Source organism: Vombatus ursinus, unplaced genomic scaffold (assembly GCF_900497805.2).
Source record: "Vombatus ursinus unplaced genomic scaffold, bare-nosed wombat genome assembly UNPS02000577.1, whole genome shotgun sequence".
NCBI lineage: Eukaryota > Metazoa > Chordata > Mammalia > Diprotodontia > Vombatidae > Vombatus > Vombatus ursinus.
Genome location: NW_020940355.1, coordinates 32,195,688 through 32,221,747, shown reverse-complemented (window position 1 = coordinate 32,221,747; position 26,060 = coordinate 32,195,688). Strand labels below are relative to the sequence as shown.

Here is a 26,060-nt window from a genome sequence, read left to right as displayed (position 1 = left end):
ATCACAGAAAGGCAACATAAGACAATAAGGTATTATGATCTTAAATGAGTACAAAGAAGGTTTTCATTCTGTTATTTCTTTATGAGATATGACAGATCTCTTTTTGATGGAATTAGAAGGCAGCTAGCTATTGTCCATCAAAAGCACGACCACATCCCTGGTAGTCCTATGGAAAACTGAAGTACATTCTCTAATGACTCAGTCTTCAAAGGCACTGTTCTACAAAGTGGGGACCAACAGATCCACCATAGCCTCAATTCCTGGTATGTGGAAAAGGTTTGTACTCTCCACTTCCTGTGATGAGACTCATCTACAATATAACCACACTTGTCCTTATCCCCCATTACTCTCCCACTCTGTCTCCTCTTATTCCTGTGCTAGGCTCCAACCTCCTTGACCCTTCCTTGCTGGGTCTCAAGACCCTCAAGGAAATTATTTAATCATCACCTGGATACCTACAGCCAGAGCTATGCATGTGTCATTGGGAAATACCTTTCCCCTGAGCATAACTATCAGCTGAACTGCCCCCTTCCCCCATTCGAAATCATTCAGTGGCTGTGGCAGGCACCCCTTAGAGGGTGAATTCGGTGCTCCAAGAAAGTGACTAGGCAGTAAGCCCCTCTCCCTCTTTTAATTTTCAGTGGGATAGTATTACTCAATGAGTAGTCATCAATAGGATGTGACAGCAGATCTCATGACATGACTTTCTCCCCAAACCCACCCCTTTCCTGAGCTTCCCTATTATTATTGAAAGCTCTATCATTCTTTCAGTTTCCCAGGTTCAAAACCTTTCAATTTCTTCTTTCTCTCTTACCTGATATATCCAATTCATGGTCAAATTGTTGTTTTGTTTGTTTTTTTTTTTTTACCTCTATAACCTTTCTTAAATACATTCCTCTATAGTTCCATGGCTATCCTAGCTCTAGTTGCCATAACCTATCACTTGGACTACTACAGTAGCCTCCCATTTGGACTCCCAGTCTTAAACTTCTTCCATCTCCAAGCCATCCTCCACACAGCTGCCAAAGTGATTTTGCTAAAACAAAGGTCTCATATCACTCCTGTGTTCAACAAGTTCCAGTGGCTCCCTATTGTTTCTAGAATATTATTGTTTCATCTTACCTTTTTTTTCAATTTCTATTCTTATTTTGTAATTTTTGTGGGGATATGGACAAGATGTGTGGGGTTTGTTTTGGTTTTTGGTTTTTTTTTTTTTTGGTATTTGAAACTCCTAGGTGAGGAAACTCACTCTATCAATGTAGGTCAGCAACTTCTCTATAATTTATTTTCTCAGATAGTTGCCTAGAGCCCTGAGAATTTAGGTGACTTGTTCAGTGACACAGTCAGTGTCAGAGGCAGTATTTGAACCCAGATCTTGCTGACTTCAAGGCTAGCTCTCTATACACTATACAATGTTATTTATCATATGTAAGTCTCAGAATGTACATAAATGTAGAAACAAATACAAATTTATAAATAAGTAAATATACAAATATTAAAGATGCATAGTGACTTTTTTCTAATCTAATGAGATATGAAAGCAAAAAAGTTTATAGGCTTCTGCTCTAAGGAGTCAGTGAGGAAGTTGCAAGGAGTGTGAGCTATGGCAGCACAGAGCTTGCTATGAAAAATGAAGGGAATTAGTACTGGCAATTGTAAATTAAGTTGTGAAGTAGATAATGCCCAAAGAGCCCAGTTGAGTGACTGTCTCATTGGAGATGCTGCACCACATAGAGCAGCATGGTGACCTAACATTAGGGCAAGGACATTGACTCCTGACTAAATGTGTACCTCATTAGCAGTGCAACCCTAATCTTAACCCTAATTCTAATCCTAACACTAAGCCTTCCAAATGCTGTTGTGTAGAGTGTGCCCCATCTTTAATGGGGAGAATCTTTTATAGTTACTGTTCTGAATATTGCCATCTCAGCAATGCCTTTGCTTTGTGCTAATGGTGTATTCTAATTGGCTATTAAAAAAGGAAGTGCACTGGGAGGGATTTGTGAAACACAGTTTTAAGAGTTGTTTGTTGTTATTAGCCTTAGTTCTAGAAGAGGACCAATGATATCAACAGCGTAATGTCTTGACTTGCAAGTGATTTGGATTTAACTGAGGCGGAGCTGTGTGGAGTTATCAGCCTCACTATCTCCTTCAGAGTCAGCAAGACATAGGTGAGGGTGACTGGTGCTGGCCCCTATGCATGGAAGATGTTGACCTTTTTAAGCTAAGTTCTTTCCCAGGTCTCAGTATGACTGAGTCAACACCCGTTCAATACTTAAGGGCTAGGTAGTAATTGAGGCAAAAGATGGCCTAGTTTGCCTTCACAAAAGAACCAGTCTGGGAGGAGAAGACCCTCAGAGTTTCTGGTCAGAACAGAAATAATTGTTATTTACACTTACTCTGAGCCATCAAAAACCAATACCTGAGCAAGTGAGTTTTCGGCTTGGACCTATTATTGGCCATCAGTGAAAGCCAGAGTGATTTGGGTTTAAAAGCATAGTCAAGTAGCTCCATTTGAATCATAATCAGGGGTATGGATTCTCAGAGTACTCTAAATTGGGGTGGGAGCATAGTTGCCCTCTTGGGCACCCAACCTGCAAGTATTAGATGGGGGATAGCCTCAGAGGAGGTGCTACATCTGTGTATTCTCATTTAGGTGCATATTGGCCACAATAGAATGTGAGATTTTTGTGTGAAGGCACTGTTTGCTTTATTTATTTATTTATTCATTCATTTACTTTATCATTCATTGATTTGTTTGTTTATTTATTTATTAGCCCCAGTACCTAGCAGAGTGCCTGGTCTATAGTAGTCACTCACTTAACAACAGATTGTTGATTGATTGATTTTCCTTAGTAACTAAGTCATTGACTAATAATCCTTAGTCACCTTAAACAAGTATTTGTGAAATGTTTACTTTGTGCAAAGCTCCATGCTAGCGGTTGGAAGTGAATGAAAGATAAATAATAGAAAGTCTCTGACTTCAAAGAATTAAAAACCTGGACCCTAGAATAAGATATACATAGACACAATACACATTAGAATGTAAGAGCATAAGAGAAAAGTATACTTGAGTTCAAAGGTTTTTGAGTGGTATGATAAAGCCCAAGAATTGAGAAGATTGTTCAAACAACAATGTGTAGGATAGATTGGAGGGGAAGAAGAATAAAGGTAGGGTATTACAGTAGTCTAGGCAAAAGGTAACAAGGACCTGAATTATAGAGGTGGCAGTGGAAATGGAAAGAAAGGGATTGATATAAAATACTGCAGAGATACAACTGGAAAAACTCAAAGACTGATGTGTAGAAGAGAGAAGAGACAAAAAAGTCATGTGACTGGATGACTGGGAGAATAAGCATGTCAGAAGAGGAAAGTGGTTTTAGAGAAAAGATAAATTCTTTTTCTAGATATGTTGTGTTATGAGTTTAGGGTGCTAATGGGAAATCCAGATGAAGGTATCTGGCAATTAGAAATGGGAATCTGAACCTTGGGAGTGAGGTCAGTGATAGAGATATAAATTTGAGCCACTTGAAAAATTATTTTTTTAATAGCTGCTGCCATACTGGTAGATAAAATCATCGAAGGAGAGGGTATGGATTGAGAAGAGGGTTGAAGCTAGAGCCTTGCAGAACTTCCAAATTTGGAGGACAGGAGGAGCAGCCAACGAAGGAATCAGAAAAGTAGTTAGGAAGTAGGCAAAGAATCAGGAGCATACAATAATATAGAAACTAAAGCATTAGACAATACTAAAGTGCTGCTGGTTAAAAGTGTCATTGTAGGGTCAATGAGGACAAGGCTTGAGAAACAGCCACTGGATTTGGCAATTAGGAGGTCATCGTTGACCTTTCAAAGAATGACTTTCATAGAGTTCCTTGAAAAGAAATGAAATGAAAAGAAATTGAAAGATTAGGAAAATTAGTGACTAAATTCATTCTTTCCTGCTTCTCATTCCTCCTACCCTTTCATTGGTTCTGCTTTGCTCTGCTCTATTTCCATGGAACTAATTGCCCCAATACCATTTTTGAAAAAATACATATTCCCATGTATTCCTGGAACCAATTAGAGATGATAGACTGCATATGCCTGTATACAAATGAACAGTTTTTAAAGAAAATAGTATAATACACTTAACATTAAAACCATATGGAACATAATGTAATCTGCCTTTGATAATAAAGCCTTGGTTACTAATTTCCTATTTCCCAATAGAGAAACTAGTGACTAAACTGATTCTGTGGTAAAATGCTCATGGGAGTGTACTGTTCATTCATAGACATTTACAAAGATAAAATGGGTTATTATCCCCTTAAAGCCTAGGAGAGAGTTAGTTCTGCTCTTTCTTAGGAGTGATTGGACTTATTTTTAATTAATCCCTGGATTCTTTCCATATTCTACCTTACTATCTATATTTCTCATTCTAAGGTGATTAGGTAATGGACCCAGACAAATACTATTTAAATGAATATAACTACTCCTCCATATTCTTCTACTCCCTAAGCCTCCCCCTGCCCCTTTTTTCTACAGTGATTTAAGAAGACAGATGATTGGCCATCCATTCCATATATATTGTTGAATTCCCTTTTCTCTCTTGTCAGGGTAAATTCCAGGAATCTGTTTTTGGTTAACACACAGACTTAGAAACTATACACAAGGACCCAGCAAAGTTAATTATGAGAGAGAGCAGTGAGTGGTCAGTCAGTAAACAAATACTTATTAAGTGCTAGGTACCATGCTAAGCTTTCGTGTTACAAAGAAAGACAAAAAAAAAAGTGCATAGGAGAGACAACATGCAAACAACTTTGTACAAATAAGATATATACAGGACAGACTGCAGATAATCAGTAGAGGGAAGGTACTAGTATTAAGAAGGACCAGGAAAGACTTCTTACAGAAGGTGAGACTTGAGCTGGGACCCAAAGGAAGCCAGGGAAGCCAAGAGACAAAGATGAGGAGAGAGAGCATTCTATGTATGGCAGACAACCAGTAAAAAGCCCAGAGTCAGGAGATACTGTGTCTTGTGCAAGGAACTGCTCAGTGTCAGTGGATTGCAGAGTATGTAGGGGAAGGGAGATGAGTAATGTATAACAAGACTGGAAAGGTAGGAGGCGGGGATGGCTTTGAATTCCAAACAGAAGATTTAATATTTTATCTAGTTGAGCCATTGGAATTTATTGAGTGGGAATGTGACATGGTCAGGCCTGAAGTTTGGAAAGATCAATTTGACAGATGATTGGAGGATGTACTTGAGTTGGGAGAAAGCTGAGGCAAACAGACCAACCAGAAAGCTATTGCAGTAATACAGGCATGAGTTTTACATTTACCAATAGCTGTTTCAGAATGAGATTTTTAAAGACCAAATCATGGGATGAGAGGGAATTGGAGCTCATGTTTTTTTACCATAGAACCTTTGGAGACATGGAGGTCGCTTCTCAGCTGATAAATACACTCTCAAGAAATATGCGGAAATCCAGACAGACTGATTCCAATTCCAATGAAAGAACTTATAGTGTCACTGTAGAGAGGTATAATCACTAGGAAGAGAGTACACAGGCAATAAACCACTGGAAAGAAAAGGCTGAGCTGGTATTAAAAGGAAACAAAAATTGAAAGAAACTAAGTAGAGGGGAAAAAGGAACCTTAAACTGCTATTTTTCTCACTAGGGCTTATAGGCATAGGGAGATTACCAACTATTAGTTAACTCTCTTCTCCCCACAGGCTCTCACTCATGTCCCTCCCCATCCCCCAATGAATGATATGTAAGTTATAACATTGGTTGTATAAATGAGGGGAAAAACCCAATGGATCCATAAATGCTATGACCTAAAAGTGGGGCAGCTCTCATGTCCACTTTAGATTATAACTGTTAAATTAATCAATGGTGCCACTGAAGATAACTTAGAAAGAACTGACTGAAAAGTGAATCAGTCAAGGGCCATGTGTAGACCTGAATTAGCCTTGTCAACACTGACATTTCTAACTTAATTTTTAATCTGCATTTAAATGTAGGGATAACTGGATGATGAGAAAAAATATGAATGAAAATATGTGCATTATAATTGAGAAATATAAATCATTTGATTGTCGATATATTGCCACATTTGTTATGTTCCCCCTGCCCAGAAATCTGAGAAAAAAATAGACTGGGATTGTCTAGTGTTATTGTTAAATCTATTAACAAAAGCTGGGTACAAATATGCATAGTTATTACTGAAGAGGTTCCATATGCTCAAAGAAGTTTAGACTTAAAAGTATATTTCTCCTGATAAACTTTAGAAATGACACCCTAAAAGTGACTTTCTGTGTTCCTAGCTTACGACACAAGTGATGTCATTAATGAGGAAACAAATGAATCCATTCCTCAGAATGAAGAAATAACTGGGAGATTACAGGCTATGCTGTTAGAGGGGTGCCTGAGGCAAGTGACCTAGCATGTGGTCACATGGCTAGTAAGCGTCAGAGGCAGGACTCTTGACTCTCAATCTAGCACTGCTTTGATTACAAAACACTGCCCGTTTTTCAGTCTCATTACTGATGCATGTGAGCAGTGGAGTGAACTAAATATCTGAGCAAGAAACTAGCAAACCAACCTATCTCAGAAGCAAATTCATTTATCTCTCCCTAGAAATTTATTTTTATTTTGATAGTTCTTATTCAACAATTAGAAGTGTTTAAGGAAATGAAGAAACTACAGTATATGGTGTGTAGGTATTTGTGCCCATATTATCTGGTATTAAGGCATCTTGAAGGAGATATAGGCTTCTTTACTTCTTCAATTTCACAACCTTATTCCTCTATTCTTCTTCCCATATTTTTCCTTCCATCCCCTTTTGTATTCTACCATATTCCTTCATGTTCTTTTATTAATTCTTTCCTTATCTCTAATGATGAACCCCTTATTGGTTCATTTCCTTTTAGAAAACTACTGGTACTTTATTTCCACAAATAAATGCTTTAATTAAAATTAAACTTTCCTTTTTTTGGGGAAAAATGGACCACAATGGGGAACAAAGAATGAAATATACTACAAGAAATAAAATGAATCATGTGCTCAATTAGAGCTAGTTGGCACAATGGATAGACTGCTAGACCGGAAGACCTGAATTAAAATTCTGCCTCAGATACATACTAGCTGTATGACCCTGGGCAAATCACTTAACCTCTGTTTGCCTGACTTTCCTTAAATGTGCAATGAGGATAATAATAGTACCTACTTCATAGGATGGTTGTGAGGATCAAATGAGATAATGCTTGTAAAGTGCTTAGCACAGTGCCTGGCATGTAGTAGGCACTATATAAATGCTATTATTGTTAATATCTGATTGTAAAAGAAATGTCAGATTTGCCCACAAAGTTTTATTTTATTTTATTTTTTAAGACTGTATCTCCTTATCTCATCCAGGCTGGAAGTTCAAGGGCTACTCTGGTTGGTACAGAAGCTTTGACCTGCTCCCCTTCTGAGGACTCATTATATTCACGCTGAACTTAGTGTAGACACCCTCTTATCATGGGTCACTACAGCTTGGGATTCCTGAGTTTGAAATCTACCAGCCTGACTTCCCCCTCTTCCACTGCCCCCCCCACCCCAGTCAGTAGCTGTGATTATAGGTGAGAGCTACTTTCCCAAACTCACACAGTTTTAAAAAGAGCAATTTGTGTACCAGACACCAGGTTCTAAAGAATTGTTTGATACATTTTATTCACTTTGATTGGCCTTGGCTCAATGGGCTCTAAATATCTCAAATACATTAATCCTGCAATAGATAGACCGACAAATAGCCAATAGTTGAATGAGTGGTAGTTAATGAGTTGAAAGACATCTTCCACCAGAAGATAAAGCAATGTTGTCAATCCCTATAAAAGTTTTAAAAATCCATTAATAGGGTCAGGTTACAGATAAATATATTAGCACAAATGATAATAACTGAAATGAGTATAGAACTTTGAATATGTTATACCACTTGATCTTTACAAAAGCTCTGTGAAGTAGGATTACAACCTGCAACGTCAAAGGAATTCCTTTGTGTAGAAACTCTTCCCATATATACAGAATAACCAGAAAGCCCCAAAACATTTCAATAAACTCTTTTCTCCCTTAAGGATGTTGGAACAACCACACAGTCTCAGTTGTGCCTATAAAAGGGATAGAAATGGCACTGAAGAAATTAAAGATGGGAAAAGCAGCCAGATTTGACTAAGCGAATGTAAAGGAAATCTGTGCTCAAAATGATACATTTGTGAAAGAGTTTATGACCCGATATACAAGAAATCTGAAGAAGAAGATGCCAAAGGAACATTAACAAATAGCAGACCTTAAATACTGAAATAAAAGGTGATTAAGGCCATCAGTAATTACTCATCTATCTGCCTCTTCTCCCATTTATACTAAATCTTTATGAGAATCATAAATGCACAAATTAAGTAAAACCTCAATGAGGGTAATCATTATGGAACTAGAGGGTTTTCACAAGCACTATTCAGCAATAGGCCACATCTTTATCATTCCATAATAAACTGAAAGACGAAGAGAGGAGATCCCATTTTGTTTATTGTATGTTGATTGTGAAAAAAAAATGCATTTAATTTGGTAGAACAAAATACTTCCTTATAAGCTCTTTTACTACAAGATGTCAGGAGATGGAGTGTCTTGTGAGAGGAACAGCAAGGAGGCCTGTGTCATTGGATTGCAAAGTACATGGGAGAAGTAAGGTGAAGGAAGACTAGAAAAATAGGAAGGCTTTGAATGCCAAACAAGATTTTATATTGATCCTAGAGGTGATAAGGAGTCACTAGAGTTTATTGAATGGGGATGGGGTGGGTGTATGATCTGCACTTTAGAAAGATAATTTGACAGCTGAGTGGAGGATGGACTGGAGGAGATAGAGATATGGGCAGGAAGACCAACTGGTAGGCTATTGCAATAGTCCAGGCTTGAGGTGATGAGGGTCTGCACCAGGGTGGTGGCAATGTCCTCCATAGGTTATATCCAGCCATATGTATATCTGAGACAGACTCTCTAGATGGACCATAAGCTGGAGCTCAGAACTTAATAGGAGGATGAGAGCAGACTGGATTGCTCTCAGGAAATTTCAGAGCTCTTTTACTGACTCTCATGAAAGCAAAAGCCCATCTTTTTAATGCTATCATTTTTCCAATGCTGCCATGTGGCAGCAAGACAGGGAACACCACTGTCTCTGAAGAACTAAAAATGAACATCATATAGAAAGCAATAATAATAATGATGATGATAATAATAGCATATATATAGGACTTAAAGGTTTTCAAAGTGCTTTATAAATATTAACTCATTCGATCCTTACAAAACCCCTCCATTTTACAGATGAAGAAACTCAGGCAGACAGAGGTTAAATGTCTTGCCCAGGGTCACACAGCTAGTAAGTATTTGGACTTGAAGTCAGGTCTTCCCGATTCCTAGTCCAGTGCTCCAGCCACTGCAATGAAGATGTGCATGACGGGAGTAAGCAGGCCACAATGTATAACCAAGAAGGGATTCCAAAGAAGGACAAGGGTAAAGAACGTTACCAAGGACTTTGATATAGGAAGGGAAGATGGGCTTTTCATGTGACAAGAGCTAGGAATAACTGGTGGACAGCCAGAATCCTCCACTGACCTTTTTGAAATAGTGGGAGAAAGAGAGAAAGGCTTCCAGCCCTGAGTGAACCTCTTAGGGACAAAACTTTGAGTGAACATGGACAAGAGTTTCACAAGGACATGTAGGCCTGGATGGCTTGTGATTTGTGTCTTTGTTTTTTTTTTATTTTTTTTTATTTTTTTTTAATTTTTTTTTAGTGAGACAATCAGGGTTAAGTGACTTGCCCAAGGTCACACAGCTATTTTGTGTCAAGTGTTTGGTCTGAGGCTGGATTTGAACTCAGGTCCTCCTGACTTCAGGGCTGGTACTCTATCCACTGCGCCACCTAGCTACCCCCGATTTGTGTCTTTGGAGAGAACTTTCAAATTGATGAGTTCATTGGTCCATTTGGGTGTCACCTATCTGATTTATAGTTCCTGCCTGATATCTTGGTAGAGAATGCCCTGGAAAGGGGGCCCATGCTCTCTTTGCATATGTACGATTCCTGTAAACATTACTCAATTGATCTGGGGGAACAAGGAGTGGCAGAACCACATGTGACTAGTGCTACATAAGCCTACACATGTATTTTTCCCTTCTATCTAAAATTCTCTTTTCTATGTTTATTGACAGATTGTCTATTGTCAACCAGGTGAGAACTGGTTTCTAACCTGTGGGTGGCTGGAGCTGAACAGAGCAGGCTAGAGACAGGAGAGTCAGGAATCAAACAGAAGTTTAATTTCAAAGTGAGGAAAACAGTTTGAAAGCAAGGGCACATGTGCCAGAGCCATGCCTTTAGTGAGAGGGACCGAAGGCAGTATGAGGAGGTCTCAACACTTAGACCAATGGCTGCACAGTGAGCTGTAGCCCTGACAGTGAAGGTAACAGCAACAACTTGACAAGTTTGATTCTTAGCAGAACTTCATAACTGGATCATGGGTACTGCAGGTGCTTGTCTGAGCTTAGAGAAGCATCTGGTACTGGTATGAAACAATTCTGGAATTTTGCTGTGACTGAGATCATTCAGAGAGTGAGCACAAAGGATTGTTGTTAGGCCAAACTCAGGGCGAAGCCTGTTTGCTGGGCCTTAGCTCTGGAAAACAGAATGTCCCCTAATATCTTGATAGTTATCAACTCATTCGATATCCAGATCAAAATCTACCTCTTGGAAACCATTCCGGATCACCTCAGTCTTGCTCTGCCTTCCCTCTTGGGTTTAGGTCTTTGATTTGCAGGAGACATCTTATTCAACTTTAGTACATTACTTGTAACTGTTTGTCGTGTCATGTAATGCATATATGTTTTGTCTCCCTCAACTTGATACCTCCCTCCACCCCTGACCCACCCTCTAAAAAGGAAGCATGGTATAGTGGATAGAGAGCTGACTTCAACATTATTAAGTTTAGGTTTCAAAGTTTCAAGTCTTACTTCTGTCTATGTGACCATGAGTAAATCAGTTGACCCATTAGATTAGGAATTCTGGAGGGCAGGGACTGTCTTCTGCCTTTCTTTGTATCTCCACCATTCAGCTCAGCCTTAATAAATGTTTATTGACTAACTGATTGAATTAACCTCCCTGTGACCCACGCAATTCTCTAAGAACAATTGTTGGTTTGTATTGGTAGAGGAATTTTCCTTACTGGAAGCCCCTCCCCACCCCCTGATGTAAAAAGGGGTCTGCTAAAACTAGATAAATTCCTCTGTCAGGGCAGACCATGTTTTCTCATTCTTTTATTCTCTGTCTTCTCTCAAAACTGTAGCACCAGCACCATACTCTGCACAGAGTGGAGCTCAGGAAATGTTAAATAATTACTTCTGTATTAATAGGAACTAATTTCACAGAAATGAAAAATTCTCCATCATTAGTGGTTCTAAGAGCCACATAGCAGGGATAACTTTAACCTTTTCTGAAAGAAATACTAGACTACTGGAAAGTATAAATTATTGTTCTCTATTATGCAACACACAGGGTAGAGGGAAACACTGAAACATCAAAGTGTATGTGGATGACATATGAGTCACAGACCTGAATTTCCTCACATCAAAAGGGGATAAGAAAGTCAGCCACTTTGACTTGGCAAACTCCAGTTAATCAGAATAACTTGCTTTAAACACTCCTGCTAAGAGGAATACATTTATCTTTATATAAGTTAAAAAGAATAGTGATTTTCTTCAAATAACAGTAAAACTAACGTCAGGTACAAAGGACAGCTTGGGAGCTACTTTTTTTTTCATTTTTGAGATAATTGGGGTTAAGTGACTTGCCCAGGGTCACACAGCTATTAAGCATTTGAGGGAGAGCTACCTTTTCAAAATTAAAATATATGGTCTTTATTTCTTTTTTTTTTAATTAGCAAATAACAGAAGGGTATGGTTGCATATGCCAGTATCTACAACCTCTTTTTATGTCATTTTGCTTAACTATGCCTGAGGCTGGGGTTTTATTGTTTGTTTATTCTAGGATTGGTTTTGTTGGGAGAAATAATTAAATCAATTCCCTTAAAAATAATATTCCTTGGGGCAGCTAGGTGGTGCAGTGCATAGAGCACTGACCCTGGAGTCAGGAGGACCTAGGTTCAAATCTGGCCTCAGACACATAATACTTCCTAGCTGTGTGATTCTGGGCAAGTCACTTAACCCCAACTGCCTCACTTAAAAAAAAAAATTCTTTAATTTCACATTTAAGATATAGAAGTAATAAGTTTTCCCAACTGTAAGAGATGAGATAGTCCTTAGGCCAAAGCTGTGTTCAAAGCTGTGGGAAATAGGCTGAGTTGAAAATAAAATCACAAATGACAGAATCTTAGAGTTGGGGAAGAATCTCAGAGATCACGTAGTCAAATCTGTAGCTGTAACTGTGCAAGGATCTTTACTACAATATCTCCAATAAGAGGTCATTCAACCTCTGCTTGAAAGCTTCTAATGACAGGACATCCAGTATTTCCCAGAGAAGCCAATTGCATTTACAGATATTTGTAAGATTATATTTATAGACATAGAGATTTATATAGGCAGCTAAGTGGTACAGTGGATGGAGCCCTGTGCCTGCAGTCAGGAAGACCTGACTTCAAATCTGAACATAGCCCCCTTATTAGCTATGTGACCCTGGGTAAGTTACGTTACCCTGTTTGCCTCAGTTTCCTCATCTGTAAAAGGAGCTGGAGAAGGAAATGGCAAACCGCTTCAGTATCTTTGCCAAGAAAACCCCAAATGGGGGCACAAAGAGTGACATATGACTGAAATGACTGAACAACAACAATAACAACAATATATGAAAATTTCTCTTATCTACAGCCTATATCTGTCTCCCTGCATCATCTAACCATTACCCCTAATTCTGTCCTCTGGGGCCAAGCAGAGCAAGTCACATCCTTTCAAACACTCAAAGATAGCTGTTTTGTTTTCTTAAGTCTTCTCTTCTCCAGCCTAACTATTGCCAGTGTCTTCCACTGATTTTTATCAGACATGGAATCCAGTCCCTACTCCATTTCATTACCCTCCACTCAACACAATCCCATTTTTAAGCGTCCTTCCTAAAATGTGCCGAATAAAACTGGATACCATGTCCCAGAGGTAGTATGATTCTGGCAGAAACAGTGGGATTATAACCTCCTTTGTTCTGGACATTGTGCTTCTATTAATTAAAGCCTATAATCCCATTAACTTTTATTGCTGCCACATCTCACGGTTGACTCATATGCATAAAGGAAGCTTGTTTCCTCAGCAGGAATATCCATTGCAGAGGAGATGAGGCCTATAAAAGGCCTTATGTTTAAGCTATATGTCCCCTTGGATTCAGACTATTTAAAAAAATCATATGCTAATACCATCACTACAAAGTGCCCAAAGTTGCAGAGAAAATTCTCCAGAGAGCTTTCAGTTATTCCAAGGCACTACTTTGTATGAGGTAGGGTGAAATGTCATGGGGTTTGGAGTCAAAATATAAGAGTTAAAGTTTCAGTGCTACCACTGTAACTTTGAGCAAGTCAGCCTCACTGAATCTCGGTTTCCTCATCAATAAAACAAAAAACATTTTCTGATTAAATGATTTCTAAGGCCCCTTTCAGCTCTTAATGTATTATGATCCTATAAATGACAGGAAGATGTCCAAGTCAAGGGCTGTGTATAGATGTGACTATTGGCTTCTACTTCTGTCTCATACGGGCTGAATCCCGAGTTCTGACTTCTTTCTGGTTCCATTTCAGGAAAGGATGACCCTAGGTCTGCCTCTTAGTGACCCAATTTGGGGTTTTCCTGGCAAAAGATACTGAAGTGGTTTGCCATTTCCTTCTCCAGCTCCTTTTACAGATGAGGAAACTGAGGCAAACAGGGTTAAGTGACTTGCCCAGGGTCAGACAGCTAGTAAGTGTCTGTGGCTGCATTTGAACTCAGGTCTTCCTGATTCCAGGCCTGGTTCTTTATTCACTATGCCACCTAGCTGCCCCCTGCAGGGCTAGAGTTCCTCATTTATGTCTATCCACCATCTTAACCACATTAAATGAATGAGTTCAACTGAAGGTCTTTTATACATGTTTCTTCCCTGGGAAGAAACCCAAGAAGAGAGCCAGGCTCAATGTGCCTCATACTTTCTTGCTAAATTAAAATTATTTCTTAATTTAATTCTCAGGTGAATGAAAGAAAATGAAGGGGACGAGAGTCTGTCACAATCTGTTTTATGTAAGAGGCATTTTTACTTACGTTGAGGAGGGGAGCAGGAACTGGGGTAAAACAGTTGACATCTATCATACTTAAGTTGCATGGGAGGTGCCCTTCTCTTGAGCCGACATAAAACAGCCTGTAAAACAGGTGGGAGAACTGGAAGGCTTGGGTTGGTATTCACCAGATACATTTTTTTAAAATTTTCTTTTTTATCTTGAACTTAACAAACACGAACATTTCAACTCACAAAGGACAGAGGAAAAGGATTGTAGATGAAACTGTGAACTATTATATGGAGTTTTTTTTTTAAGTGTATTAACTGTAAGTAAATTTAAAACGTAAATTACATTTATAGAGGTAGTGTGTTGTAGTGGATAAAGAGTTGGGCTGGAAGTCCTCCTTCTAACATCCCTGCTGTATGACCCTGGACCAGTTACTTAATCTCTCAGCTGCAGAGAAAGTACCAACATGCATTGATATAGCTTCCTCACTCTGTAGTTCCCCCTGCCATTCCCTATCCCTATATTAAATATAACATAAAAGTAACAAAACTGATTGTCTCTGTCTACTTCTGAACTCTCTTTTGTGTATTTTAAAAATTCTTTTCTTGACTCTCCTTTCTTCCCCCCTTTTTTGTATCACTACCTCTGCCCACCAATTCTCTTCCTCCCAAAATGTTTAATTTGTGTTATTAACATTTTCCCCATAACTTTCTTAAGTCTACACAATTAACAAGAGAAAATGTGAGAAAGAAAGAGAGAGAGAGAGATTGAGAGTTTCATTTTATTACTGGAAATATGAGGTCATCAAACTAGGGGGCTCCCCCAAGGAACTGATTCCCTTTCCCAATGCAGATCAGCCCCCAGAGCACCAAGAGCACCCCAGGATCACAAGGCCAGTGTATGACAGAGGCGGGATCTTCTTGACTCTGAGGCTAACTTTCAATTCATCATGCCACCCTGCTTCTGCTTTTCCTCTGCCTTTTTTTTTTTTTTAATATTTATCAGTTAGATATTGTTAGGTTGACTTTGAATTCTCCCACTCAGCACTTTCGTACAGCAGTGCCTGCCTGCCCCCTCCCTCCCCTTTTTGGGCTATTTTCTTGTCAGCAACAATCTATTTTGTGCAACACTTCCTCCTTTAGCTGCCTGAATGCAAAGGACACTTTCCTCTCAGTCCTGGAACGAAAATCTGTTTTTAGTTTTTGTTTTCACAAGGGCCGCAGTCACATGGAACTAAAGAGGGGCATGAACACTAGCTAGTACTTATTGATTATGTTCCTTCTTTTGAAAGCCACCCCCCTTCCCCAACCCCTCACCCCCACAATAAGTTTGCAACATAAAACATGACCAAACCTTCACTGTGCTTTGCTGCTTTTTGTTCAGTTAATGTGATGCAATATTAGGAGCTGTCAATTTCTGTTAGATTAGCTTTAAAAACAAAACAAAAAAACCTTACTGGGGACATTCAAGGTCTAGTAAATGCCCATTATGTTCAAGGTACTGCTACCTGTTAGAGAGATAGAAAGATAAATGCGGAGGTGATTGCTCTCCTAGTAGATGTGGGGAGGGGAGGGGTCTTTACGTGTGTGGGAATTGACAAACAACTGTACCAAATTAGAATAACAAAAATAAGTATAAACAATGGGTTAAAGGTTCAAGTAAGGGCAAGATCCCCAAAGGCTAGGGGAGGCAGGAAAGCGTGGCATTTTGTGGACACCTTGAGCTTTTCCTACCTGGAAGCTGCAATGATTGATGAATTTAATCCACTGAAACAAGACATGGCGACTGCAAGAGGAATTAGCTACTGAGCATAGCCGAAGACCTTGTTACCAAATGTCTGTTAAAAAAAAAGAGAGAGAGAGAGAGAATAAAACAGCACAACAATAAGAGGCAAATAAACATGTTTCTGAAAAGTGAAACTCATTGAGACATAATTTGTCGGAATGAATCTCATGATGAAGTTATTTTAGAGAAGTCGTATTAGGACACTCTGAGACAAGTGGAATGGATTGATGCAATTATGAAATTACCAAAAATGCCAAAAAATGTTTACCTGCTATACCATATGTTAAAGTGAAGTCTACAAAGGCTGCTATTTCCATTTTATTCTACATTAAGATCATAAGATTAGAGATTGGTAGATGGAAGGGACCTTAGTGGCCATCTAGTTCAACACTTTCATTTTACACTTGAGGATACTGAGGCCCAGGGATGTTAAGTGACTTTCCCAAAGTCACACAGGTACCCAAAATCTTCTGTGCTGGTAAATGTCTGGGGAAGAATGTACACACAATACACTTTAAAGTTTAATCTGCAGTATTAACATTTTCTCCATGATTTCTTTAAGTCTAGACTGCAAGGGTGGTAAACCTGTGGCCCCAAGGCCACATGTGGCCTTCTAGGGCCTTGGGTGCAACTTTTTGGCTGAGTCCAAGTTTTACAGAACAAATTCTTTTATTAAGGGCTACACTGGAGGACGTAGAGGGCCACATGTGGCCTTGAGGTCACAGGTTCCCCACCCCTGGCTCCAGACAGTCAACAAAGGAATAAATCAAGCCCAGATCTGTAACATTTGTTGATTTCTGAGGTATAAATGCTCACAATGAAAAATTTAAAACAGCTCTCTTAAACTACATGAACTGGATACAGCGCAGCTAAGTTAAGCCTAGAAATAGACCACTAATAGCCAACAAAAAGTCTTTGGTCTAAGAAAATCACTTGAGTGCCTGACGGATAATTAACAACAAGGCTTTTATTTGTAAAACAAAAGTTCTGAAGCAAGATAAACCAAGGTCCCATAATAAGACACTATGGCCACAATCATATGTACCACTTCTCTGCTAAGCTGTTTGTTCTTATATAAATGTACTCCTAGTTACTTGGTCAACCAGTTGGACTCATAAGTAATGGCATACATTTCTATAGCACTTAATAGTTTACAAAGCACTTTGGCTTATAGAGGACCGCTGAGGCCAAGAATATATCATCCCAGTATGATCAGACATTATCAAAAGATGAGTTTGGCCCACTATGGCCCATTTTCTTTGGCCCGTGAATCATAGAACGATATACTTAGAGTCAGAAACAACCTCAGAGGACATGTAAACTAACTTCTACCTAAATCATGTATCCAGTCTTTAATGCTTGTGATATGGTTATCCAACTTCTGCTGTAAGACTTGTAAGATAGGAAACTAATTAACCCATGAGGCAGCCCATGTCACATGAGCACCTGGGCCCTGGAAATACCAGTCATACCACTTGTAGGACTATCTTAATGAGGCACAGAAAATCAGAACTAGTGACCCTTTTTATCATTTCTGATTCTATCCTGTTTGTGTTACTATGACATTAATGAAAAAAAAATTGCAACATGGGATCATAGGATTTAGAGTTGAAAGAGACCTTAGAGATCCCCTGGCTTCATTTTACAGTTGAGGAAACTGAGGTACAAAGAGGGTAGGTGGTTTTTGAAAGGTCATACAGGCAGCATGTAGTAATCAGCAGATATGGAATTCGAATCTAGGTTTTCTGACTCAAGAATCAATATTCCTTCTACCACTCTACCTTTAAATCATGGCCTCCTGCTGACCCAAAATCATAACAAAAACAAGTTTGGGAACTTGATGCCTGCAACTTAAGTCAACAAACATTGATTAAGCATTTACTATGTAAGTCCTTTGAAGGAAGGGATTGTTTCATTTGCGACTTTTATGGCATCTAGTACAGACCCTTATGCAAATAGTAGGCTCTGAGTCAATGTTTATTGAATAAATTTATTCATTTTAAGTGGGTGGGTGCAAAGAAGACATCACCCCCTTCTTGAAGGAGATTATATTCCCTTTGGTCAGAGCTGAAGGGGAGAATACAACACATGCACAGATAAGAAAATAATCTTAGTAGTATGCATTAAAAATGAGGGACACTGGGTGAACAGGGAGAGAATTAGGAAAAGCTGATGGTAAGAGGCAGTTGGTACCTAAGCTGAGACCTGAGAGATCTGAGGGATACTAAGGATGAAGGTGAAGAAATAATACATTTTAGGCATGGAATTTGGATATGGGGTATCAAAGATCAAGTTCATAAAATTGCTATTCTAGAAGTTCTTCACCCTTTTTTTTTTTGTCGTTGCACCCTTAGGCAGTCTGATTAAGCCTTCTAAGAATAATATTTTCAAGTACATAAAATAAAATACATAGGAGTACAATGGAAACCAAGTGTATCAGAACATAGTTATCAAAATACTAAAAAAAAAATTCATCCCCTCCTTCCTGTCCCCCCCACCCCCATATTAAAATCTCCTGAGCTAGGAAGCTTGGAAGAAACAAAGAGTGTGTGAAAGAGAGTAGTGTGAAAAAAGCCTGGAAAGATAGGTTAGAGGCAGATTGGTTGAATTTTAAAAGCCGGGATAAAGAATTTGTATTTTATTCTCTAAGCAATAAGGAGCCTGGGACAGCCAGATGGCACAATGGATAGAATGCCAGGCCTGGAGTCTTCCTAAGTTCAAATCTGGCCTCAGACACTTAATTGCTGTGTGACCCTGAGCAAATCACTTACCTCTGATTACCTCAGTTTTCTTATCTATAAAATGAGCTGGAGAAAGAAATGGCAAACCACTCCAGTATCTTTACCAAGAAAATCCCCAAATGGGGTCACAAAGAATTGGGAATGAATGAAACAAATGGAGTCACTGAAGATTTTTTTGCATGGTGCTAACATGGTTCTGCCTGTGAACTAAGGATTTTATTTGGCAATTGTGATTTGGGAGAGATTGGAAGCAGAATGATTAATTAAGACACTCTCTCATCACGAAAGATAATAAGGTGGTGAGGGCCTGAACTAGAGTAAGGGCTAGGCCATGCAAAAGATGCTGAAAGGAAAGAGTGACGTGACTTTGTGACTGATTGACAGTAGGGGCTGATGATGGAGAGAAAAGGGCCAAGGATGATTCTAAGATTGCAAACCCAGGTAATTGGAAGAATGGGACTACCCTCAACACAAGAATGAAAGTTTGGAACTTTGGCATCTGTAGGAAGAAAATAATGAATTCCATGATGACATTTCACATCTGAAGACTCACCACTGCTACAGCGTCACTTCCCAGAACTGCTGGCATGTCCAGGACAGCGTAATAAGCCACATTAGTCAGCAAATAAATGATGGTGACAATGGGCATGGATGCTGCAATTACCAATGGCAGGTTCCCAAGAAGAATGCAAAGGACACAGCAGTTGTAATTATTTTTAACTAATAAAGAATGTTTGATCAACACTTAAGTGTCTACTATATTTAAGGTACTGTGGGTAATACAGAGAAAAGAAATTAAAGAGCTCTCAATCTAGTAGAGAGAATAGGACATAAATACAAATAACTACAGTGAAAATCGAAATGTGACAAGTCAATAAGAAATGTAGAAATAAAGTGCTATATGTTTAGAGAAGGGAGAGAAATCTAACTTCTGGACAGCTCAAGGAAGGCTTCATGAAGAAAGAATATTTTAACTGAGACTTGAAGGATGGGATTTCAGCAGGCAGCTATGAAAATGTGGGACATATTTGGTTGATAAATCAGTTTAATTGTAGCAGAGGGCATGAGGGGGTATGGTGAGCTAAGACTTAGGTTGAAACCATACTGTTGAAGTCCAGGCGTGCTGAACTAAGGTTTGGACTCTATCCTATAGGTAACAGGACTATATTCAAGGTTCATCAAACATGGTGTGATGTGATCAAGCCTGGGAATCAGGAAGATTAGTGTGGTCTAGCATGGATGGGAGTGGGGGAGATTGGAGATAAATCAATTTCTTCATCTGTAAAATGGGGATATTAATACCTGCACTTCCCATCTCATAGGGTGATTGTGCAGAAAATGTGTAAACTGTAGAGCATTATAGAAATGTAAGGATTTTTTGTGATCATCTTCATTCAGTTAGAAACCTATTGCAATATTCCAGCTAAGATAATGAAAGACATTTAGATCCTGAATTAGGCTGGGGGCAGATTTGAGAGATATTGACGAGATAGAATTGATAGGACTTGGTGCCTGATTAGATATCAAGGGTGAGAGAAAAGGGAGAGTCAAACATGACTTAGAGGTTATGAGTGTGGGTGACTTGAAAAATAAGGGTGCCATTGAAAAAGCTCAGGAAGTCAGGAAAAGGGACAGGTTTCAGGAGAAATTGATGACTTCAATTTTAGACACAAGACCAAAGTAGAATAAGCAGACATTATGGAAGGACATGACTTTTTATTTTAACCTTAAAGTAGTAGCCTATTCAAAAATATTCAGGTTTTCCTAATAATTCAATATAAAAAGCAGCACAGAGCAATATACTTCATCCTTTGGACTACTCTGGGTTTTATTTGGCAAGCTTTTGCTTTATTTTGCCCTCTACCTCATTTCCTGGCCACCTCTATACCAGAATTCTCCAGATAAGTATTTTTTCCCCTTTTTACAACATCTTTAAGGTAAATATTGGGTTATGATCAATATTGTGATTCTTGTTGTATACTGCCACATATGTCTCTAAAAAGTTTGTTTTGACTAATCCCAACAATCATGTAATAGAGTATTTGTTTCCCTCAAGACACACTAACATTGAATCTGTTCGTTTGTTTTGCTCTAATTTAATGAGCACAAAGTGGTAATTTTATGTTGTCTTGATGTATATTTCTCTGATGATTTGGGAATATGAACAGTTTTTCTTGTGATTATTAATAATTTGTAATTTCTCATTTCAATTTAACAAGCAAATTGATTAATTACCAATGGGTAGCCTAACCACTGGGACCAACACTATCACTGAGGATCTTCCTTTCTTTGTCCCAGTCTACTAATGTATAACCATTTTTTTCACAAGTACTATGCCCGGAAGCATTTGGGGAGGCCACCAACCTTCTCCTCCAACTTAACTCCAATTGCCTCATTTCCCTGTTCCTGCCATGCTGGATGTTGAGCCTCCCCCCAATCCCATTTTCTGCTAGGAGTATCTCAAAACTCCATTCTATTCTGATGCTTGGATACACTACCTTCTTGGCCCAGCCGTTGCTTCCCACTTAGCCTTTCTATCTGCCATTTACTGAACCCTCCTTTATGTGGTGCCTCCTCAAGTTAGACTCTTAGCTCTTTGAGAGCAGAGTATGTCTCATTTCTCTATTTGTATCCCAAGTACTTGAGAGGTACCATGGTGGTGTAGTGCCTGAGCCTACATGCCACTAGAACACTACCAAGTGTGGTCCCAACCAGATTAAAGTATAATTGAGAATTATTTAACAAAATAAGTAAACTACAATAAAATACAGGTAATAACACATTTAAATATTAAATTAGTATATAGCCCACCAAGGATCCTCATGTGTGGGTTAGTGGCCCCTGTTTCAATTTGAATTTGACACCACTGATGTAGTAAACAGATTACCGGTCCAAGAGCATGGGTTTCTGTTCTGACTGCATCACACATACTGGTTATGTGACCTTGAGAAAGTCACTTACCTTCTTGGTACTCTAGGCAATTTTCTATGAACATAAGTTGTACAAAGGGTGCCAATTTGCCTTGGTAGAGTTTCTTCTCCTGGCAGTTCCCTATACCAAGGAAATCACAGGTCTAACCCCTATGCCTTGTTCCCAATGCTTAGCCCTAGTAAGCGCTTATTAAATGCTTTCCCATCTCATTCTACCTACTATGTGCTAGGCACTGAGTATACAAAGGTAGAAATTAAACACTCCCTGCCCTCAATATATTATATTCTAATAGAATATAATTTCTAGTATGGGAACTTTCCTCCTTTAAAAACTGCTCATATCTTTGTTTAATTCTCCATTACATAGTGTATTATCCACTCTTATAGATGTGTTCTTTCCTTATAAAATCTAGATGTTAGATCTTCATCTTGTATATGTACTACATATCTTTCCACAATATATTTTCTTTTAATTTTAGATATTTTTTCCTTCACTAATATTCTTTTATCTTTATGCCATGGAGTCTATCAACTGAAACAAATATACAATTTCTTTTTCTTTGAGATTTTGGGTTGTTTTTTTTTTTAACATTCAGATTGTGGATCCAATTAGAATTTATTATTTAGAAGGAATGGCATAGATTCAAATTTTTTTTTGTGTGTGCTATACCCCTGGTCAATGTAGCCAATAATTTTTTACTAAATTGATTCCATTTCTTGGCATTTTTTAGATGGGGGTTTGTCAACTCATATATGCCAAATTCTAGTTCTGAGTTTTGTATTCCATTCCATTGATATATTTTTTTAAAATTAGGTAAGTTTTATAAAATTAATTGCTGATTTATAGCACAACTCTTTTCAATTTTTTTCTTGATATTTTGCCCATTTTGGTTGGTATTATTGACATTTTTACTATATTTCTTTGATCCAACCACAGAGCTGTAACTAGGAATTATAACAAGGATCTGTACTGACTGAGTTACCTTGAAAGGAGGAGAGATGGTTGCTGAATGATGGTAAAAGGGGAAGGAGGAGTATATCAAATCTTCCTGTCTTTGAGAGGGAGTGTTTGAGAAAGAAAAGCCAGCCTTAGAGAAGGTTCCTTTTTTTTTTTTTTGGGCAATTGGGGTTAAGTGACTTGCCCAGGGTCACACAGCTAGTAAGTGTCAAGTGTTTGGTCTGAGGTTGGATTTGAATTCAGGTCCTCCTGACTTCAGGGCTGGTGCTCTTTCCACTGCGCCACCTAGCTGCCCCTAGAGAAGGTTCCAAAAGATGTGGTGTCTAGTGGAAAAGGCTAGGTTTCAGTGACACATGAGAAGATGGAAAAAATGTGAGAGGAAGGTGTATAGAATAAAGAAAAACTTGGTAATAGGTCAGAGTTCAGAGTAGAAAGGGAGAGCAGAGGATTATAGATCCTTGGAGGGCTAGATAGGAGTACGATGACAATTGATTACCCTCCACACATGCTTATTCTGTACTAATTCTGCGTGTTCTGTGTTGTATGAGTTCTCACAGATCCTATCAGGGATGACCCCTGTGGGTGGGATGGTGGGCCCCAGCATAGAGGCAACATGGATAAATGATGCTAGGGAATAGCAGCCAGGTGGCCAAGGAGGGAAAGAACCAGTCAGGTGACTAGTGTTCTTGGGAAGGAGAGGAGTTTGGGAGGATAAAGGGGAGACATGTAACCCCTAGGACAAGAAGACGCCAATGTTAGAATCTGGGGTAAATCCCTGGTCACCTTGTGATATTTCTGACTCTGCCTGCCTATAATTGCAGGATATCCTTTTACTTATTCAGATGTTGATTTCTGTTAAAAACCATTTTAAAGTATCTTTACCATATATTTCTTATACTGGATATAGTTTATTTTTATTATAAACATGATATCTATCAATTAATTCATTAACGAAATGTTATTACAATCAAACAATGGGGAGATTCCTTGGATTTTGTTATAATATTGTTATCATAGTGGCTACTCTTTGGGGAAGTCTACATTTCAGATTTTTATATAATTTTTGGTAAAGTACCTTTTGGGATTTTTCATTTCCTCAGTGATAAAATTCAGTGTATCCCATCCAGAGTAGGAAAAAAGAGCTGAGTACAGAGCTTGTGCCATAAGTCCTGGGTCAGTGGTAAATGGATCCTTAAAATTGTCTGTTTCTCCTACAGTAATTTAATAAGTCAGTCTTTTGGTATAAGAAAATACATTTCCATCTGATATCTGTGTGAAGTGAAGGAATAAGTAAAGAAAGGAAAGAAATAAACATTTATCAAGCATCTGCTATGTGCCAGGCAATGTGCTAAGCACTTTACAAATTTTATCTCATTCGGTCTTCACAAAAACCCTGTGAAATAGGTGCTATTATAATTCCTATTTTACAGATGAGGAAACGGATGCAGATAGCAAAGCGACTTAACCAGGGTCATACAATCTACTGCTAGGACTCAGCTCAGGTTTCATGTTAGGATAAAATGAGGCACCTGCAAGTTATTGAACAGTGGTAAAGTAAAAAAGTAGAGTGGTTTTCTTTATCATTATATAGCAAAGTGTTACAAGGTATGATGATCTTCAGATATCACAGGCACAAAGGGGCATCAAATCCATGTGAATGGGAATTTTTATGACTTCAGGTGACTAGGAAGCTGTGACAAGGAAGGCAGGGGTCAATTAAGTCCCAGAGACAGCTTAGTTTCCTTTAGGGAAAATTAATCCCTAGGATTTAAAGGAGGCCTGGTCCTATCATAGGGGTACATTAGCTATTTCTGGCCATTACACTCATGGCCCTATGAAAAGGCAATGAGAGAACTAAATATCTTTGTCTTAATGAATATCTTTAGGTCAATATACAAAAAACATACTATGTATATTATTTATATTACATATATAATATGTGTGTCGAATATATATTTGATTTTTTTTCTTTTTTTGGTGAGGCAGTCGGGGTTAAGTGACTTGCCCAGGGTCACACAGCTAGTAAGTGTCCTGTGTCTGAGACTGTATTTGAACTCACATCCTCCTGACTCCAAGGCCAGAGCTCTATCCACTGTATATATTTGATTTTTATAGGGAGTTCAAGAAAGTCAATCAAAGAGGTAAGAAAGAGTTTGTAAAAATACAGGTAAAGCATCACCTTTTATCACCTTACTGCAAAGGTTAGGGCAATTCCCCATATCCTATAGCAACAATCCTAACAGCAGAATTGAAATTATATGATCATAGGACGTATATTTGGAAGGGAAATTAGAAATCATCTGTCTAATCCCCTCATTTTCCAGGAAGATTTCATTTGGAAAGAGATAGGAGACTAAGGATATGTAATTTGTTTTAGCTATGCCAACATGGAATATTTGGAAAGATGTTTTCAAACTGTGGTGCTGAAGAGGACTTTGGAGTATCTCTTGGATAGCAAGGAGATCGAATCAGTCAATACTTACAGAAATTAATTCACATAATGATCACATAATGAGAAGACAGGACTCATTGGAAAAGACCTTGATGTTGGGAAAGACTGAAGACAAAAGGAAAAGGGGTTGGCAGAGGATGAGTTGAATAGATAGTGTCATAGAAGCAATGAACATGAGCTTGGACAGACTTTGAGAGAGAGTGGTGAGTAGCAGGCCTTGCCTGCTATGGTCCATGGGGTCACAAAGAGTTGGACGTGACTGAACAACTCAACAACAACAACAAATATAATAATAATGTGACACTTCTTCCTCCAATCTTTCCCCTTCCTCCCAGCCAGAATAGTAACTGCATCTGTCAGTTCTTTCAGTGCTCTGGAATGTAGTTCATCTAGGCCTGATGACTCAAATTCACCAGTGAAGTTAGGCCCTCTTTGCTATTTTCTAACTTGGGTCTCAACTTTGTATTAGCGATTTTAGTCCTACTCTAGTTTAAATTCATTCTTCTTGGTAAAAACCAAAAAACCAAAAAAACAAAATTGTCAGTTATCATTGTCTCATTTACTCAGAGCAGTGATTCTGAGGAATTTTTTTATCTTTTTTTTTTCTTTTACTCAGTATAGCTCAGTGTAGCCTTGCTGACTCCAAAATCTAGTATTCTCTCCAGTACAACTTGCAGACAGGCTCCTTAAACGCACGATTTTTTTTTTTTACTAGCCTTTTCTAAACTTATTTTTTGTCTAAAGATTTTTCATCCAGAGACGTGTAGGTGATGCAGTAGATAGAGAGTCAAGTATGAAGTCAGGCCTGAACTTGCAACCCAAATTTTGGAAGTAACTGGCCCCAGGACATAAACAGATAATGACAGAATCTGGCCTAGAACCCAACTTTCTTGATGCCAGGTCCAATGAGCTTTCCACAACAACCATCTTTATATCAATGTGT

General features: G+C 38.6%; 1 pseudogene; it reads right to left on the bottom strand.

Moving 5' to 3' along the window:
* The window catches only part of LOC114049725, a 33,785-nt pseudogene that overhangs the window by 854 nt on the left and 6,871 nt on the right, over window positions 1-26,060 (bottom strand).